General features: G+C 44.8%; 1 long non-coding RNA gene across 1 annotated transcript; it reads right to left on the bottom strand.

The window, feature by feature from the left end:
* Nucleotides 1–6,468: 6,468 nt before the first annotated feature.
* LOC144333923 (uncharacterized) lies at nucleotides 6,469–9,828 on the bottom strand. Its single transcript, XR_013403075.1, has 2 exons — nucleotides 9,657–9,828; nucleotides 6,469–6,681 (listed from the first exon to the last, which is right to left on the bottom strand). It is a non-coding gene; the product is annotated as an uncharacterized LOC144333923 (long non-coding RNA).
* Nucleotides 9,829–21,177: the final 11,349 nt, after the last annotated feature.

Raw genomic sequence — 21,177 nt, 5'->3', positions numbered from 1 at the left:
TCTTGCTGCTGCTCACTCTTTGGGTTCACACCACCTTTAAGAGCTGTAACACTCACTGTGAAGGTCCGTGGCTTCATTCTTGAAGTCAGTGAGACCACAAACCCACCTGAAGGAAGAAACTCTGGACACATCTCAAGGAATAAACTCTGGACACACCATCTTTAAGGGCTGTAACACTGCGAAGATCCACAGCTTCATTCTTGAAGTCAGCGAGACCAAGAACCCACTGGAAGGAACCAATTCCATACACGATATGACGTGTCAGCTTCCCCTTCACCTCCTGCCATGATTATAAGCTTCCTGAGGCCTCCCCAGCCATACTTTCTGTGGAACCATGTGCCAATTAAACATCTTTTCTTTTAAAATTACCCAGTCTCAGGTAGTTCTTTATAGCAATGTGAGAATGGGCTAATACAGTAGGAGAGCAAGAGAGGGTGAATTCAAGTCAAACTTGCTTGGATAACAAACCCACCCTCCACTAAGTCCCCTCCCACAAAAACGACATTAATCCATTCGTGAGGCCAGAGTCCCCATGACCTAATCAGCTCTTAAAAGTCCCACCTCTCAACACTGCTTCACTGGGGATTAAATTTCCAACACATGAGTGTTGGGAGACACAACTGAGCCACAATAATGAAGTTCCACACCTGACTGAGGTTAACAGGTGACAGCAGTTCAGTCTGCCTAACAGGCTGCTATATCCCAGGGTCTAGCACAGTGCCTGGCACATGGTAAACAGGCAATACATAGGTGTCAAGTGTGTGAATAAATGCGCTGGACTGAATCAGAACTTCATGAGTTCTTGCCCTAGACAGGCTCCAGGAGGGGCCATAGGGTCCTGCACTGGGGATGCTGCAGAAGAAGAGCTTCCTGCACGAGATGGAAGCTCAAGCTCCAATTCACTCCTCAAGGCGCTTTCCATCTGAATTCTAGCTGCACAGCGCACCTGAGACTTTTGCCATGACCTGAGGTGACATTCAAATGAGTCCTGGAGCCCAGCAAACACTGAGCACCCAGGGTCCTGGTGTCAGATGAGCATAAGGAGCTCAGGTGTGGGGAGAGATACCACCACAACTGACAACCATGCAAGTCAGCGTGTGTGCCCTGCAGGAATAAAGACTGTGCTGCAAGAATGTGGACCATGGGTGACTGGTCCTAAGTTTGGATTCCACCTTGCTTCAGACACGTAATGGTTGGCACAGTGGCTCGTTGAGGTTATCACGTGAGTGTTCCAGGCATTAGCGGTCCAGGCGAATCTGGGCTCAGTCTTTCCAGACTCACCTGTGGCCACAAGCCCATGCTTATATTCCAGTCCCCAGATCATAATAAAGAGTTGATTCATGTAGCTTCCCTGACAAAACATGCCTGGGGGGTGTGTGTGGTGTGTTGTGTGTGTGTTGTGTGGTGTGTTGTGTGGTGTGTGTGTGGTGTGTTTTGTGTTGTGTGTGTGTGTTGTGTGTGTGGTGTGTGTGTGTGTGTTGTGTGGTGTATGTGTTGTGTGTGTGTTGTGTGGTGTGCGTGTGTGTTGTGTGGTGTGTGTGTTGTGTGTGTGTTGTGGGGTGTGTGTGTGGTGTGTGTGTTTTGTGTTGTGTGTGTGGGGTGTGTGTGTTGTGAAAGCAAAGCGCCTTTATTTCCTTTATAGTTCACTCACCCTTGTTTTTGATACAGGGTCACACTCTGTCGCCCTTGACAGAATGCAATGGTGCAATCACAGCTCACTGCAGCCTCAACTTCCCGGCCTGGCCAATTTTTAAATTTTTTTGTAGAGACAAGGTCTCACCATGTTACCCAGGCTGGTCTTGAATTCCTTGGCTCAAGCAATCCTCCCAGCTCAGCCTCCCAAAAAACTGGGATTACAGGCATGAGCCACTGTGCCCAATCTGTAGTCTTTTACAACCTAATCTTAGACGTGCCCTACCATCGCTGTTGGTGGCACAGACCAACCCTGGAATGTCGGGTGTGGGCTGTGAACAGCAGGAGACAGGGGCGCCATCTTGGAGGCTGGCCACCACAGGTATTTTTATGAAAAACGTTGGGCTGTGGAGTGGAATGGAATCAGGACCAGGCCAGGTGTCCCGGATTCCTTCACTGCTGATGGAACTCCGCCTAGACACCCCATAATCACGAGCAAGTGCTGTATCCCGTGGGTCTCGCAAGCAGGAAATGCCTCTTTAAGAAATGGCTGACTTCCTCCTGCAGACACCATTTTAAATGCTCTGCAGAAACATTTGGTGGAAATGGCAGAGATAATTTTGGCCATGCAACTCCTCCAGGCATATCTTGCTTTGTCACTAAAACTCTAGATTTAGGAATTATTCTGACATTCCCTCCAGCTGCTGAAATGTCTAGATGTCAATGGTTTATATGTGTCTTTTTTAGTTGTAGCCAAGATATTTCAAACTTATCTACCAGATCACAATTAACTTGTTTTTTAACCCAAGAAACCAGCATATTAAGTGATCACATATTGTGGATATCATAACTCATTAGAGCCTTTTCCTTTTTCCAAGTGTATACCCCAGCTGATTGAAACACCTATCCATGGGAACTTGAGCTGACGTAGTTAATAATATAGTATTTCTGCTTCTACAGTGGCAGAGAGAATTTTGGCATATCTAAAAGAAACGTATTTTTATTATATTTATATTATATATAATTTATATTATATTACTAAATATGATATATATTATTTTGTCATATATCTTTCAGATATGCCCAAACTCTCCTTGCCATTATAAAATGTATAGACATATGTAAATAGAATGTATATATTTCTATGTAGAAAACCATACTATTAAATGGTTTGTGCCAGGCCTGGTGGCTCATGCCTGTAATTCCAGCACTTCTGGAGGCTGAGGCGGGAGGATTGCTTGAGCAATGCTGGGCAAGTTTGAGAACAGCCTGGAGAACCTGGTAAAACCCTGTCTCTACAAAAAAAAAATACAAAAATTAGCCAGGCATGGTGGTGTGTGCCTGGAGTCCCAGCTACTCAGGAGGCTGAGGTAGGAGGATGACCGGAGCCCGGGGAGGTTGAGGCTGCAGTGAGCCCTGATTGTACCACTGCCCTCCAGTCTGGGTCACAGAGTGAGGCCCTGTCCCACTCAAAACAAAACAAAAGACGTTCTGCTCTTGAAATGATTATCCTAAGAATAAGTGGAATGACATGGTGAAATGAGTTTCGAGGTATAATAGCCAGGAATACAGTTCAGGAGTTCTGTACCTGCCTTATGCATGAAGCTTTTCTGTGGTGGGGAAATCTTTTGATTACTGGAAACATACACACAGCTGATGGCATTCTTCAGTCTCACAATTGAAGGTGACACCTTCACGACTAGTGCTTGGTCAACATGGACAAAAGGAGCCACGTTCTGGAAATGGTGAAGATGCCACGGGCCATTTCCACACGTTCCAGCCTAGGAAGGTGGTCGTCTTCTGGTAACATCTAGATAGAGAAAGCGAGGCAGTTGAATCCTAAATCTTATGTTGATATGCAATCCAAAAATAGCATATATTGAAGATTTTTATATACTTCAACATTTTCCGTGGAAGGCCTTTATATTCTTAGTTATAGGCAAGAGCCCAAGATTTCTGAGATTCCACAGCCAAGTCATCAGTGAAATAGAAAGAAAGAAACACTCTTACTGGAAGCCACATGCAAGACACGGTGACAGTGTCGGGAAAGAACGCCACTGCTATTTTTTACATCTCTTTCACTATAGTAAGGGTGTGAATTTTAAGTGACATTTTCCAACTAAGTGAAAATCACGGGGGGCCGGGGGAAGTGAATGGAGGCAATTAGACACCAAAAGAAGCTGCAGGCCTCTGTGTTGAAGGAAAATTCCTACTTGATTTCAAATATTTTCCACCAAGACAGTTTCCTGCCCTATGCTAACCCCACAGAAGCAACGTTAGACACAAAGCTGGTGACAGCGGTGGTAGCGATCGTGGCTTTTGGCATCTTACCCCTTTCTCGGCTATTCCCTGTCAGGTGCAAGCGAGCGTTTGCACAACCTGGCGCTCAGTCTCACTGGAAGCAAAAGAAGGGATCCTTTCAGCTCCGTTCCGTGTTCTGTAACTCCCCCTCCTGCTCTAGATGAGCAGCTCTTGAAAATCAAGCTGAGGCACATCCAGCATGGAGCGGAGGTCTCTTTCCGTTCCATTTTCTGCCACGAGGGAATCAGTCCGTAGGAGGCATTTGTCTTCCTTCTCCCTGCAGTGATCTGTGGCCGTTTGTATGTCTGTGGCCGCAAAAATATTTCTGGCCCCACATGCTCTTCTAGAACCTCGCCACCACTCCTGCAACAGGAGCGAGGCGTCTGTGTCTTTTGCCCTTGAAGCCGAGCTGGACTTCGTGATTGCCTCCACTAGGATGTGTGAACCCCGAATATTGGAGACAGGTCTCCGTTAATTTAGAAAGTTTATTTTGCCCAGGTTGAGGATGTGCGCCCATGACACAGCCTCGGGAGGTCCTGAGGACATGTATCCAAGGTGCTCAGAGCACAGTTTGGTTTTAAACATTTTAGGGAGACAGGAGACATCAACCCACATACATAAGAGGGACATTGGTTCGGTCCAGAAAGGCGGGACAACTCAAAGCAAAGGAGGGATGACTCGGACAAATGGTCGCATCTTTTGAGTTTCTGATGGGCTTCTCCAGAGGAGGCAGTCAGATTTGCATTTACCCCAGTGAGTAGAGGGGTGACTTGGAATAGAAAGGGAGGCAGGTTTGCCCTACGCAGTTTCCAGCTGGACTTTTCCCTTTAGCTTAGTGATTTTGAGACCCCAAGATTTATTTCCCTTTCACAGATGCAATGAAAGGAAGTGACCCTCTGTGCCTTCCAAGACTACGTCTTAAAAGGTAACGTGCCCTCTGCCTGGTTCTCTCTCTGGACGTTTCAAAAATCATTTACTTGGTATATACCACCATTCTGTGAGGAGGCCCAGGCTGCAGAGACAGGCCTTGAGTAGCGGTTGCCACCAATAGCTGCCATCCCCGCTGACAGCCACCGCCACCCATCAGACGTCTGTGTGAGGAAGCCTTTGAGATGTCTCCAGCCCCGGGCACCACCTGACCACACCTGCCTAAAAGACCTGAGCAAGACCACCTGGCTGAGGCCAGTGACCCCAGCACTGCAGAACTATAAGAAAAAAATACTTATAATAACTATCTACAATAAAATATGTACCTGTTGTTTTATGCCATTCTATATTTCTTACACAGCAAGTGATAACCTGAACATGATCGGAAAAGGTAAAAGATCAAACAGTTTAGAATTATACTCTTCAAACATTTTTGTTTATGTAATCCCCTTATAGGATTTTTAAAAACCGTGTATGTGCTCACACATTTTTGAGTTTGTTCCCGGACCAAACCAAGGGTCAGGCTGCTAATTCTTACAGCCCAATAATGAGATGCAGATGAACTGAGAGAGAAGGGAGTTTTAATTTCTGTAACCAGTTACAGGGAGAAGACCTGGAAATTATCTGCAGACCAACTCAAAATTACAGAGTTTTCCAGAGTTTGTATACCTTCTAAGCTATATGTACACATGTAAGTGTGCATTTCTCTAAAGACATGCGTGATTAACTTCTTCTAATCTGTAACTAAGGTCTGAGTCTTGAAGACTGTCACTGGGGCCTCAGTAAACGTATTTAATCTAAATGGGTCCAGGTGCTGGGGTGATTACCCTTATCTTGTCTCCTGCTAAATTACGGAGGTTTGGGGAGTTTCTTCAGACCCCCAATAAACTTGTTTGTGGAGGCCTGGAGAGTTTTTTCAGACCCCCAATAAAACTTGTTTAATCCTAAACGGGTTCTGTTAAGAATTCCTTAATTATTTTGTCATGATTTAAGGGCCAGGAAAGGTCTAGGCAAAACTCTTGGTGGGCTTTTGTTACACTCCAGCCTTTGTTTGACGGCACTGGCTTTCTCAGCTTTTAATGTTTGATCGAACCATTCAGTCAGTGCCGAAACGTTGTTATGGAGGCCTGTGTTAGTGACATCTGGCCTGCCACAAGTTGTCATCTAAAATTTTTGTTATTTTAAATGTATGCAAAAGAAAATTTTATGCAAAATCATTACATGATTGTCTTAAATGCACTAACCATTTAACATCAGCACCATTGGATAGCTATGATCACCCATATTTAAAATACAAGAAAGAACCATTTCTTCCTTAAGAGTCAAATATTTCATATTGTTTTTAAATCTCTGAACTAGTGTTTCTATTCCATCTCCTCCACAGGATTTTATTCTAATGTAATAAATATTTATATTTGAAAATCATTTATTGATTACCCTGTCATACTTTTCTGTAAAAAGAAGATATATAAATATACAGAAATTATAAATGTTTTTATTTCCACTGATCACAAATTATTCTTCAATGCCTTACAGTTTTTATAAACATTAAGATAATATTTTATAGTCAATAATTCCATTAATGAGATGAGTAAGACTGTTATTTACTTTTGTCTTTTTTATTATTTTAAGTATCCATAGATGAATATTATCTTTCTGTAGAATGAGCCAGAGTTCGACATGAATTTTATTCCTGCTTTTTTAAAATTTGTATAGATATAAATGCCAAGGCAACTTATCCACATAAACAAGGAGATGGAAATGGAGGCAGCGTTGATGGAAGGATGTCACTGGTTATTCCAACTTCTTCCAAATGATATGCTAGAAATCACATAGGGAACCATTAGCGTCACCATTTCGATTCTATCCAAAGACAACTCAGGTACATCTGCCTTCAATTTTACTGAAAGTAAAGAGTTTGAAATTGATGGTTTCAAGTTTCACGGTTGTCCAGCCCTTGGAATGCAAGGACTCTTTTGCTTATCTGTGGTGGTGATACCACGAAAATAATGCACAGACCTTTTTTTTTTTTTTTTTAACTCATCAGCTATCGTGAGTGTTTGTGTTTTTCATGCGTGGCCCAAGGCAACTCTTCTTTCAGTGTGGCCCAGGGAAGCCAAAATGTTGGACACCCATCCTTTCCCCAGGGCCGAGTCACTCACATTCTCCACTTCTGGGAATCATAGTAAAAAGGCCTTACCAAGACGTATCAAATGAATATTAATTTTTACCTTTTACTTTCTTGCTTAAGGCACCTGTCTAGCTGCTTGTACTCAGAAAGGACTGAGAAAATGGAAACATGAATCATGTCAATAAACCTTTTCTCAAAGAATGTTTTTGAAAGAATGCTTTTTAGGCCAGATGCGTGGCTCACACCTCTAATCCCAGCACTTTGGGAGGCCAGGCCAGGCAGATCACTTGAGGTCAGGAAGGAGTTCGAGACCAGCCTGGCCAACATGGTGAAACCCCGTCTCTACTGAAAATACAAAAATTGGTCAGGCATGGTGGCACTCGCCTGTAATCTCAGCTACTCTGGAGACTCAGGCCTGAGAATCACTTGAACCCAGGAGGTGGAGGTTGCAGTGAGCCGAGATCACACCACTGCACTCCAGCCTAGGTGACAAAGTGAGACCCTGTCTCAAAAAAAGAAAAGAAAAAGAAAAAAGAAAGAATGCTTTTTTTTTTTTTTTTTTTTTTTGAGACAGAGTCTTGCTCTGTCGCCCAGGCTGGGGTGCAGTGGCCGGATCTCAGCTCACTGCAAGCTCCGCCTCCCGGGTTTAGACCATTCTCCTGCCTCAGCCTCCCGAGTAGCTGGGACTACAGGCGCCCGCCACCTCGCCCGGCTAGTTTTTTGTATTTTTTAGTAGAGACGGGGTTTCACCGTGTTAGCCAGGGTGGTCTCGATCTCCTGACCTCGTGATCCGCCCGGCTCGGCCTCCCAAAGTGCTGGGATTACAGGCTTGAGCCACCGTGCCCGGCCAGAATGCTTTTTATCTTATGGGCTTGAAATACCTTTTGTCAAAACTGGAGCCACAGAAATAGTCTGTATTATTATGCAAAATGTACCCATAAAAACAAATTGGTAGAGTCCTCATTGTCAAATCAACCAACCCAGACTTACTTTTTGCTATTAAAAAAGCTAACTTTATTTTTCCATTCAATATTCAAATAAACAAGTCAGTGATGCGTCCCTGACAGCCCCACCGCTGACTAGTCAATCCTAATCCCTGTGGAATGCCGGGTCGGGAAGGAGCCCAGCGCCCATGGGTATAGGCAGAGCCAGCGTCCCAGCCTTTCTCACTGGTGCTCTGCTCACGGGGGATTCTTCTTCAAACAATAATTTGGGGAAGCAGGCAGGAAGGCATCACATCAATACCGTCACCGTTCCTGCTGGCCCTCAGCAGGGTATCTACATTCAGAATGTCCTGACACGGACTAAAGTAGCCCTCCTCTAACAGAAGCATGACTGAGGCAGGGAGAGACACAAAGTCCTGCCACAGCTTTTGGAGCGTCTTGAAAGGAAAGGTATACAAGCCAGCCTTGTAGCCTTGTCTGATGGACCCAGGGGGGCTGACCTCAGGTAAACACAGAGAGGGATTTGGACCTGAGAGGCAAGGGGAGGGCGAGATCCCTGGGACAGGGGTACTCCCAGGCCAGCCAGCTCCTGGGAGAGAACGAGGAACAGACGCTTGAAGACGGATCCCTCGAGCCTTCCTGCCTGTGTGCCTCCAGTTTGAAGAGCCTTGCTTCAGAATGAAGGGAGGCTCCACTTGGAGTATTAATCGTTCATCCCAGCATCTGCTGATGGCGGGAAGACACGAGCAGTGTGCTTTCTGCAAACAGCCTGAAAAGTCTTCGGGATTTAAGGAGTAACCATAAAGAAATGCAACTTGGGTAGCTTTAGATGCGTATGTCTTCATTTTAATTTTCATTTTTAAACAAAGTCACACATGAGCATAATTTAAAAATCCAAAGAAAACTAAAGGCCCAGAATGAAAAGCAGCAGCAGTCTCTGGCCCATCCCTCTGCACCCATTAGTCTCGCTCCCCAAAGGCAACCAACTTCAGAGCTGCGGCCATTTCCTGGATTTCCCTCCGAGTATCTAAATCAATAGTGTCCACTGGGCCGGGTGTGGTGGCTCACGCCTGAAATCTCAGCACTTTGGGAGGCTGAGGCAGGCGGATCACGTGGTCAGGAGATCGAGACCATCCTGGCTAACACAGTGAAACCCTGTCTCTACTAAAAATACAAAAAATTAGCCGGGCATGGTGGTGGGTGCCTGTAGTCCCAGCTACTCAGGAGGCTGAGGCAGGAGAATCTCTTGAACCTGGGAGGCGGAGCTTGCAGTGAGCCAAGATCGCGCCACTGCACTCCAGCCGGGGCGACAGAGCAAGACTCCGTCTCAAAAAAAAAAAAAAAAAAAAATAGTGTCCACTGCTCTTGCTCAACAGATCATCCTTAGGCTCATCCTTAGGGGTCCTGCATTTTCCTCCCACCACAGTGAAGAGAGCTTAGCCCTCCCCATCATCAGACACATACACATCCCCTCTCTCACCTTCCCGGGGTTATAATCATAGCTGTTGTCAGACATTAGCATTTATCTCATTAAAACTAGATTGAACCAAGGTAGCAAATCAAGTCCATACCTGTTTTCTTCCGTGTACCTTCTGTTTTTCTGAAGCTGATTGTCATATTTTCTCAATTGTCTTTTTTCCTCTAACCTTTAAAAAATATTTACCCCAGTTCTCCAATCTGTCACCTGTTTAATCAATATATTTCCATGCACTCAAACATACCAGTTTCTTGTTTTTCATAAAGATTTCCATCCTCCTGCTTCAACCTGGATTCCTGGCTGTTGGTATGGGAAGTCTCTCCTTGCTATAATCTTGACGTGCTTGACTTCAAGCATGTCTTCCTCTTTGTTGGTTTACTCTCCTGTTTTTCTAGAGTGTATCCTCCAGCAGTTTCCTAGGAAAGGGCCATGTAAAGTAACCTATTAAAGTCATGCACACTTAGAAATGCCATTATTGTACCCTCTCACTTGACTGATATTTTTCTTGGGTCTGAACGACACTCAATTGTCTTTTAAAATAAACATAGAAATCCACCCTCACAGTCAATTACCTTTATAATTGACAACTTCCATCCATCTTATCTGAGTTCCTTCCCCAGGAAGCCAATCCTCAGTCCTCCCAGATAGTATCAAGGAACTGAAACTCACCAGATCACCACATCCAGACAATGAAAAGCCAGACCCCCTCATCCTTTTTCATCTCCTTACCTCTCCCTAATTCCTGTTTAGCTGCCTGTAGTTACATTATTTCCCTGCTATGTGAGCCCTCAGTTTTAGTCAATCAAGGAGATGGATTTGAGACTGAGCTCCCATCTCCTCAGCTGCAGCACCCAGTTAGAGTCTTCTTCCCTGGCAATACTTGTTGTCTCAGTGATTGGCTTTCTGTGCTGGGAGCAGCAGGACCCAGACCAAACCCCTGGTGTGTTGTTAACCAGTAGAATATTTGTTAATCAGACGAATGGCACTTTTCCCTCCAAATTTTAAAGGCTTGTTCTAGTGTCTTCCAGCTTCCAGTGATGATTCCTTTATTTGTAGGTGAAGTATTATTATTATTATTATTATTATTATTATTTTGAGACAGAGTCTTGCTCAGTCTCCCAGGCTGGAGTGCAATGGCACAATCTTGGCTCACTGCAACCTCTGCCTCCCAGGCTCAAGCAATTCTCTTGCCTCAGCCTCCTGAGTAGCTGAGATTACAGGCGCCTGCCACTGCACCCAACTAATTTTTGTATTTTTTAGTAGAGATGGGGTTTCGCCATGTTGGCCAGACTTGTCTCAAACTCCTGACCTCAGGTGATCCACCTATCTCAGCTTCCCAAAGTGCTGGGATTACAGGCGTGAGCCACCATACCCGGCCCTGTGAATTATTTTTATATGACCTTTTTTTTTTTTTTTTTCTGGAAGCTTTCAGAATCCTCTCTTTATCCTAGAGATTCTGAAATTTCTTGATCATGTGCATTGGTGTGACTGTTTTGATTCACTATGCGAGCCATTCAGCGGGCCTTTTCCATATGAAGGCTCACATCCTTCTTTCTGGGGACTTTTCCTGTAACGTTCTGGGATAAATCCTCCTCTCCATTTACTTTTTCTAGAACTGCAGTTTGTTAGGTGTTGGATCTCCTAGATTGCCTAACTTTAAAAAAAAAAAAAAGTTTCCCTCCTATTCTTCTTTTGTGATTTAATTCCACGTTATGGGAGATTTTCTGAACGTTATCCTTCACCCGTTCTATTAAATTTTAAATTTTGCCTACCTTATTTGATTTCCAAAATGTATTTTTATTCTCTAATTGTTCCATTTTTATATATAGCATTCTGTTTTGGGGTGTAGCACCTTCTGTTAGCTCCCTGAAAATATTTATTGGATTTTTTTTTAAGTTTTCTTCTGCTCTTTGCATTGCCTCTGTTTCCTTCAAATGTCATTTCTTTATTTATCTTCCCCCATTTGTTTGTTTTAGGCACTCCCTTTTATATTAGAAGCTTTCCTAGAATTTTTGATGACCCCTGGATATATTCAATCATGTAGCCAAAACAGCTCCATAGAAAACACAGCAGCTGTGTTGATGAGATGGAATTGTCAGCTGGTGGGCCTCACTGAGGCCTGGGGAGAACTACACCCTGAATCCCAGGCCCAGTCTTATTCAGAACTACTCCATTTTCCTTGAGTAGAAACCCCCAGTCTTCTGCCTTAGGGATGCAGGTTGGCTGTCAGCTTCCTGAACGCAGGGTAGGGGAGCAGGACTCCCACCTAGTCAGTATTGTAGAATTTTACCTAATCCCTTTGTTTTAAAACTCGTGCCTCACCCTCCAGCCACATCACCAAGTCCTCCAGTTCTCCAAAGAATCACCATCCTCACTCCTCCCTCAGTGGGGCCAAGGGCATGGCCACCTGCTGTGCAGGCAGGAGCAGGGGCTTCACCTGGCCAGGTGAAGACTTTGAGTCACCCTCCCTTGTCTCATTCCCACATTCCCCTCTGCCTCAAAGGGATGCCCCCGGGCTCCAGGTCCTTTGCAGGCCTTAGAGACCCTGCACATCAACTATTCTCTGGAGAACTCTTCTGCAAGCCTCCAGGATGTAGCTTCTTTCTCTGCTGAGACACTAGCCACGCCTCATCTCCTTCGTAGGCTGCTGAGCCAGTAGTGTTGAACCCTCTCACCTGCCGTCCCCGCCTTTCCTATGCCCTTTGTCCTTGTAGGTTGACACCTGTGTCAGCAGAGAGAGGAAAGAGACGCAGGTGATTATTCTCCCATCCTTCTGTGTCAGACAGGGTTATGTGCGTAGATTGACCGAGATGAGTGTCCTCTGCTCTGAAGAACCTCAGTGGCTCCTCCTTCGGAATTGATTTAAGCAGTGGCAGCGTAGTGTTTTGAAAATGGTCAATGGTGGTTTGGATTTATTGGAATTGCCCAAGGTGTTTGGTTCTATGGAACCTGCCCTAAAGGGTGCTCAGGGGAATAGGCTTTGGGGTGGGATCTGTTTGCAGGAGACGCACATTTTCTCTTCTTGGGGCTTGTTTCACATTTTATGTTGAAAGTTCTAATAAATTATGTAACAAAGCAACCCATGTGGTTGGATTTTCTAAGGTCACAGGACCACAATCCAGTTTTTGTGTGTAACACCTGCTAGTATCTTCATGAGCTAAGTGATAAATCTGCTAATAGATTTTGGCCAGAAATGGTTGCTCAGAAACCCCCCCATCCACCAGGCCCCCACCATGGGAAGCCAGCAGCCAGGGGGCCCCGTTCAGCTGTGCGTGGTGAAGCATCATTTACACCCTCCAGGACGTGAGCACGTTGGCAGGGATGGACTTTTTGACTCCTGGATGGAGCAATACATAGACATCAGAGGAACAAAAGCCATGTGTTCTTTATTTAGGATTTTGACATGTGCAGTTTTGGGGATCTTGGGAATGTTGTAATTTTCCAGGGCAAACTTTGACACTTTGTTTCTGGGTCACAGAGAAGACACCACCTTTCATCGCCAATTACTGTTTTCCTCAAACCCAGGCTATTTTTGTCCAGTTTCCTTTGAAAGACCAGAACGAATGCTTGGCCTTATGATTTCTCCACTTGTCACTCAGCTTCATGGTACAGATCTCAGAGAGGCTCACCTTGGGTTCAAGCTGTCCTTCAGCACATGCCATGTACTCTCTCAAGTTAAGCCTTCCATCCTGCTCCCAGTGCTTAGCAATTGGCTAAATTCACGGATCTTACATTTTTCAGGGTTCTGTAAGTGGCTGACTTCTCACTTGGATTGTCTCTGATATCTTCTAGATCTTGTTTAATTTTAATTTCATGCCACACTCACGTTCGATGTCATTTTGTTCCAAAAGTCCCTTTTCTATGTATTTAAATTTTACATGAACATTAGACTTCACATACACTTGATACTCATTCTTCGCTTCAAGTCACAGTTACTTCCTTTCCAGCCAACGCATATTAATACATTCTTCTATGTTGTAGCCTTCTAGAACAAGACTAGTTTAGACATTGTTGAGATTAATGCTGCTGCACAGTGAAACAAGTTGTGACATGCTGGAGAACGCTTTGAGCCTGGATTTTTAAATTTGCAAATTAAGACTGTTGGACTAGACTCCATGCCTCTGAATATTACTAAGCTCAAGGGTTCTTCTGCTTCCATAAGTTACACGAACATAAGTTACAAGAACATTCTTCTTAACATCATTCATCACATTTCTCAAAAACTTTGGAGATCCAATTACGTTTTGGACTATTGCAGCTCTTTCAGGAATAAATTCTGTTAACAAATTCAAGTTTGCCCCTCGGCCCAGCACCTTGATGACAGCAATGGCTGCATGAATAAACACTTCATTGGATTGTAGTAAGTTTTTAAGTTTCAAGCGTTACCCCCGGGACAATTGCCTTTCAGGGGAAGATGCTATGTCCAGAAGCACAACATTTCCGCAAGAGACAAAGCAAGGAGGGGGAGTTCTGGGCACAGGAAGGAGTGAGGACAAACACAATGATAAGGACTGTCTGTTCCTTCAGTTTCCTGAAGGTCTTCAGAATATTCAGGAAAAGCTCAGTAAGTGGACAACTTCAGCTGAGAAATGGAGTTTGCACAGGAGTAAGATGGGGTCAGATATCGCAGGGTCTTGGTTGACCACCTAAGGTCATTAGAATCGAATTCTGCAAGGGACAGGGAGTCACTGAACACCGCTGGGCAGGAGATGGCTATGACAAAGTCTTTGGCATTTGTGTGGAAACTAGAATGAAGGGGGAGAGGCTGGAGGCAGGTGATAGTGAGGGCTAACTTCCAGGTGGAGATGCCCTCAAGGGAGGGCTGCTGCAGAGGGAGCGTGGAGGGCTTGGTGACTGCTGGGAGGAGGGAATGAGGGGGAAGCGAACAGCACTCCATTTCTGAGCCTGAAACGGAGATAATTACAGTGCCAACAGTAAGAAGGAAAACGCAGAGGGGAGAGTTGGTTTGGGGATAATTCTGAATTCTGTGTTAGATAGGCTGTGTTAGAGGGGACAGCTGACCTAGGGGCAGAGGAAGAGAAGGTCTGAGAGCTCCAGAACTCCAGGGCCTGCCGAGCACACTCACCACGACATCTGTGCCTCCGATCGGTCGCCTCTGCTTCTCCGTGCACTGTCCCAAACTGAAAAGTCCCCATTTCACTCTGTTTCCCAAGGACGGTCTCCTCACCTCCACTCACGGACGTCTGTCACCCTCAGCTCCTGGCACCTTCGTCAAGTTTCATGAGCACCACGGGACTCTAGTTATAGATTTAGCCCAGGGAGGCCCAGAGACGTCACAAATCTGAAAGATTCTTTTCTTTTTGCAATATTCTTTCTGATTATAAAAATACACATTTCTTTTAAGTAACTCAAGCCCAGAAATTTATACACGAAAAGTCCAAGACCAAACTCCTGCACATGTAAACACGTAAACAGATGTAATCATGCATCCATAAGTATGGAGACATGTAAATACGTATCTATACAAACATGGCAATAAAAATGGAGAACGATCCAAATATCCAATAAAGTAAATAGATAAATTATAAATATTTATACAATAGAGTACTATTCTGCAGTGGAAATTAGTGAATTATAATCACTATTATACATCTATAGGATGCACATCGCTATACACCAATAGGAACAAATCTCACCAATAGTGTTTAGTGCCAGAAATAAGTCAAGGATAAATACTAACAGTATGATATTCTTTATATGAGATCAAAACCAGATAAAGTTGTTCAAGAGGTGGGGCGCAGTGGCTCACACCTGTAATCTCAGCACTTTGGGAGGCCGAGGCAGGCGGATCACGAGGTCAGCAGTTCAAGACCAGCCTGACCAACATGGTGAAACACCATCTCTACTAAAACTACAAAATTAGCTAGGCGTGGTGGCACACACTTGTAATCTCAGCTGCTCAGAAGGCTGAGGCAGGAGAATCACTTGAGCCTGGGAGGTGGAGGTTGCGGTGAGCCGAGATGGCACCACTGCACTCCAGCCTGGGCTACAGAGCAAGACTCCGTCTCAAAAGAAAAAAAAAAGTTGTTCAGGAACATACACATAACTGGTGAAATTATAAAGGTAAGTGAGGAAATGGTTGTGATATGGTTTGGCTGTGTCCCCACCCAAATCTCATCTTGAATTGTAGCTGCCTCCCATAATTCTCACACGTTGTGGGAGGGACGCAGTGGGAAGTAATTGAATGACTGGGTCAGGTCTTTCCCGTGTTGTTCTTGTGATAGTGACTAAGTCTCAGAAGATCTGAAGGTTTTATAAAGGAGAGTTCCTCTGCACACGCTGTCTTGCCTGCCACCTTGTAAGATGTAACTTTGCTTCACATTCACCTTCCACCAAGATTGTGAGACCTCCTCAGCCTTGTGAAGCCGTGAGTCCATTAAACCTCTTTCCTTTATAAATTACCCAGGCTCAGCTATGTCTTTCTTAGCAGCATGAGAACAGCCTAATACAGATTGTCACGAAGTCAAGGCAGTGGTTCTGTCTTTGGTACTCCCAAAGAAGCACATGAGTGATTGCTAAGATACTGACAACTTTGGTTTCTTTCTTTTTTTTTTTTTTTTTTTTTTTTGAGACAGAGTCTTGTTCACTCACCAGGCTGGCTGGAGTGCAGTGGCATGATCTCGGCTCTCTGCAACCTCCACCTCCTAGGCTCAAGCGATTCTCCTTCCTCAGCCTCCTGAGTAGCTGGGACTACAGGCACCTGCCACCACGCCTAATTTTTGTATTTTTAGTAGGAACAGGGTTTCACCATGTTGGCCAGGCTGGCCTCGAACTCCTGACCTCAGGTGATCCACCCACCTCAGCCTCCCCAAGTGCAGGGATTACAGGCACGAGCCACCACTCCTGGCTGACAATTTCGGTTTCTTAACCTTGCTCTGGTTACATGGATGCTGGCTTTATTATTGTAACATAGTAAGAAAAGACAGATTTGGTCCAGCATTTCCAATATGCTCGCTGTGGGTCATCTTTTGGTCCATGTTTCAGCCACTCAACCAACCAAACTGCGAGAGCCTTTCCAACTTGCTTAGCTGCAACGTCAAACGCAGAAAGAAGCTCTGCGAGCCAGACTCAAAACGAACTCAGCCTGCTCCGGCCTTAGGCTCCTCCCAGCATCGTCTCACACTCTTGATGTCCCTCCACACCCATTTCCCAGGTTTCTTTCTATATACATGAGAAAACGTGGGCACTCTTTGGGAGTGCGGCACACCTCCTCCTGGCTCCCACTGTGCCTAACCTTTAGGGGCCTGCTGGCACTGGGGTCTAGTTCTAGGTCTAGAAGCAAAGCAGGTGGTAGGGGTGGGAATCCAGAAACCTCAGAAGCAATTCGGGAAACTTATTCTTAAAGTCCTGTCCTTTAGCCACTCTCAGTAGTGAAGTCTGTATTAGTCAGAGTTCTCCAGAGAAGCCCCAGCCTCTGCAGCCAGCAAGCTGGGCCCCGGGGGAGCTGATGCGGAGTTCTAGCCGGACTCGAAGGTCTGAGAACCAGGACTGCCAGTGGTGTCCCCTCCGGTCTGAAAGCTGGCAGACTTGAGACCCAAGAAGAGCCAATATTTTAATCCAAGTCCAAAGGCCAGAAAAACCAAAGCCCCAGCTCAGCAGGCAGGCAGGAGTTCCCTCTTACTCAGTCTGTATGTTCTAGTCAGATCTTCCATTGATTGGATGAGGCCCACCCCTTCAAGGGAAGGCAATCCGCTTTACTTGGTCCCTCGTTCCAATGTTAACTTCATCCAGAAACCCCTCAGAGACACACCCAGGATAATGTCTGAATCAATGTCTGGGCATCCCATGGCCCAGTCAAGCTGACATGCAAAATCAACCACCACACTGAATTGCAGGCCATGCTTTATGTGCATGCTCACTACTGGTGAAAGAGGGGAAGGGGAGTAATGGCCGAAATCATTGAAAAGCTGGCCAGGCCCAGTGGCTCATGCCTGTAATCCCAGCACTTTGGGAGGCCGAGGTGGGAGGATTGCTTGAGCCCAGGAGTTTGAGACCAGCCTGAGTAACAAAGTGAGACCTTGGTCTCTACAAAAATTTAAAAATTACCTGGGTGTGGTGGCACACACCTGTGGTCTCAGCTACTTGGGAGGGGCTGAGGCAGGACCCTGGGAGTACGAGGCTACAGTGAGCTGTGATTGCACCACCACACTCCAGCCTGAGAGACAGAGCGAGATCCTGCCCCCCCACCCAAAAAAAAAAAAACGGAATCTAAAAGTTACTTACAAAAGATTAGACTTTTGATTGTTTTTTAAATTTTTGTGACAGTTATGTATGCTGTTCTAGAATTTCACAATACATTCAAGAAAGACCCAAGGTAAGATGACACTATGAAGGCTTCTTGGGAGGAGCTGTAAGGCTATTCTTGTTTTTCTAACCAGCTACTCCTTGCTATGATCTCCTCTCCTCTTAGTTCAGACTTATGTGAATTTTCTCCCTACCTCAATCCTATTAATTGATTTGTTTTGTATTTCTGGAATATAATAGGAGTTATAAAATAATTTCAAAGCAAAAAATCGTAAGTACTTCTTTCCACCTGTGCTTTAAGCTTGACCCCTGGCTACAGAGAAGAACTTAAATAACCTACCTTTGTTAAAATTATTTTTATTTAAATAATGTATTAAAGAAAGCTAGGTGTCCTCTTACAACCATCTCTCCTGCTTTCTAAAAGGGATCCATTTAGGAATTAACAAATAGGCCATGCAGTACTGGTGCTTCGTCTCACAAAAGGCAGCTCTGCAGATTGGAAGCCCGTGGCCTCATGGCGGGACCTCTCCAATGGCGTGAAAGCCCAGAAATCTTTTCCCTCCTTCCCATCTCCTATTCTAGATCCCTTTCTATTCAGTTTTCTTTCTTCCTGATATGGTTTGGCTGTGTCCCCACCCAAATCTCATCTTGAATTGTAGTTCCCATAATCCCCACGTGTTGTGGGAGGGACCCAGTGGGAGACAATTGAATCATGGGAGTGGTTCCCCCATGCTGTTCTCATGATAGTGAGTGAGTTCTCATGGGATCTGATAGTTTTATAAGGGGCTTTCCCCTTCACTGGGCACTCATTCCTCATTCTTCTCTTTCCTGCCGCCTTGTGAAGAAGGACATGTTTGCCTCCCCTTCTGTCATGATTGTAAGTTTCCTGAGGCCTCCCCAGCCCTGAAGAACTGTGAGTCAATTAAATCTTTTTCCTTTATAAATTACCCAGTCTCGGCTATGTCCTTATAGCAGAGTGAGAATAGACTGTACCCTTCCTTTTTAAAAGCATGTGTATTTTCCTTTCAGGTACCCGAGTACTGAGCTTTGCACTTTGGGAGATTAAAAACAATGGAAACATAAATCCTAAATGAAAGAATTTCAAAATTTCTGGCAAACAACACTTATGTAAAATTAGAAGCTAATACAAGAGAGCAGAGTATAATCAAGTGTGAGATTAGGTGTTAGTGACTTTAATTGCAGCTGAATTTTTTTAAATAAGTAGGAAAATAGGATCAAAGTAAACTGAAAAGGTCTCACGAGGCTGGGCTTGCAGGAAGCCAAGGATTTGGCTTGCTTGGATGGAAGCAGTTCTCAATTTGATGGGAAAGGGGTCTTGTAGAGGCTGCTCCCCTTCCCATTCATCAACTTTCTTCATCCCCTTTTCCTGTTTATATCCATTCATCTTTGTGCTTCTCTCTCAGGTTTGCTGGGTATCTCAAGATTTATAGCACTGAGATGTTTGCCCACGACCCTGTTTTATGGATTATGCTTTTGGTACAGCCTGTGAAACTCCCCATGAAATCCAAGGTCATGTAGATTTTCTCTGATGTTTTCTTCTAAGTGTTTTATAGTTTTGCATTTTACATGTAGATCTATGATTCCTTTTGAGTTAATTTTTGTGTAAGGTTTAAGATCTATATCTAGGATCTTTTGGGGAAGAGGGAGAACATATAAACGTCCAATTGTTGTAGCACCCTTTATCCGTGTAAAGGATAGCTGAAAATAATCCTTTATCCATTTAATTGCTTCGTGCCTTTGTCAAAATATATTTGGGGGGTGACATTTTGGGTCTCTGTTCTGTTCTATTGATCTGCGTGTCCACTCTTAAACCAGTCCCACACCATCTGGGTTACTGTCATTTTACGTTCAGTTGAGCTCAGACAGGATGATGGCCTTCCCACCCCGGCTGCTCTCCTGTATTTGCCTATCTCCCTGTTTATGGGTTTATGAGGAACATTTTTCTTCCTCTCCTTCATGTAAAATAAGGTTCATAAAATTTTCAATAATACTAAATAAAATAATGTTTTAAATATTTTTAAATAGTTGTGTTGAGGTATGATGTGCATACCCCAAAACTCACTTGTTTTAATTGTATTACACTTAAAGTAGTTTTGGGTGTGGACTCTGACATCTGTGCCCATGTATTCTGCCTCCCTCCCATTGCGATGGATTCCATATCTGTGTTCCTGGGCGATGCCAGCCCTCCACTTGGTCTTTTGTTTCGTTATGTCTGCCTTTGTTTCAGAAAACACTAGTACACGTTCCTCATCTGTGAATGGATATTGTGAGGGTTAATTTTATGTGTCAACTTGTCTGGGCAAGGTATGCCCAAACAGTTGGTAAAACAGTATTTCTGGGCTTGTATGTGGGCGTGTTTCCAGAAGAGGTCAGAGTTTTCGTGAGTGGACTGAGGAAGATGCACGTTCGCCAGCGTGGGTGGGTATCACCTGATCTGCCGAGGCCCAAATAGGAAAAAAGGCGGAGGAAGGGTGAATCCTCTCTCTTCTTTTTTTTTTTTTTTTTTTTTTTTTTTTTTTTTTTTGAGACGGAGTCTTGCTCTGCCGCCCAGGCTGGAGTGCGGTGGCCGGATCTCAGCTCACTGCAAGCTCCGCCTCCTGGGTTCACGCCATTCTCCTGCCTCAGCCTCCCGAGTAGCTGGGACTACAGGCACCCGCCACCGCGCCCGGCTAGTTTTTTGTATTTTTTAGTAGAGACGGGGTTTCACCGTGTTAGCCAGGATGGTCTCTGTCTCCTGACCTCGTGATCCACCCGTCTCAGCCTCCCATAGTGCTGGGATTATAGGCGTGAGCCACCGCGCCCGGCCTCCTCTCTCTTCTTGAGCTGGGACTGTCAGCATCTCCTGCCCTTCAACCTCAGAACCCCTGGTTCTCAAGGCTTCAGACTCCAGGACTCACACACCAGCTTCCCCCACCCATTTCCCTCACCCTCCATTTCTCAGGGCTTCAGACTTGGGCTAAGTGACATCACCAGCTTTCCTGGCTCTTCAGCTTGCAGACAGTAGATTGTGGAACCTCTCAGCCTCCATAATTGCATAAGCCAATTCTCACAATAAATCTCCTCTTAGGCATCCATCTGTCTGTCTGTCTATCTACACTTTATTGTTTCTGCATCTCTGGAGAACCTTAATACAGCCACTAACATGGTAGATTTTATGTAAAAAAAAAAAACATAAGGCAGAACAGCTAAAATAGGATAAATCTTAACCTAACAATTTTTTCAATCATAGAAAATATTAAATTAATTATGATATTTAGAACAGTTTTGGGTTTTCTTTAAGACAGAGTCTCACTCTGTCACGCAGGCTGGAGTGCAGTGATGTGATCATAGCTCACTGCAACTTCAAACTCCTGGGCTCAAGTCATCCTCCCACCTCAGCCTCCCAAGTAGCTGTGACTTCAGGTGTGTGACACCATGTCCGGCTAATTTTTTTTAATTTTTACTTTTTTGTAGAGAGAGGGTCTCACTATGTCGACCAG

This window comes from Macaca mulatta, chromosome 13 (assembly GCF_049350105.2).
Source record: "Macaca mulatta isolate MMU2019108-1 chromosome 13, T2T-MMU8v2.0, whole genome shotgun sequence".
Taxonomy (NCBI): domain Eukaryota; kingdom Metazoa; phylum Chordata; class Mammalia; order Primates; family Cercopithecidae; genus Macaca; species Macaca mulatta.
This window is presented reverse-complemented; position numbering and strand designations above follow the sequence as displayed.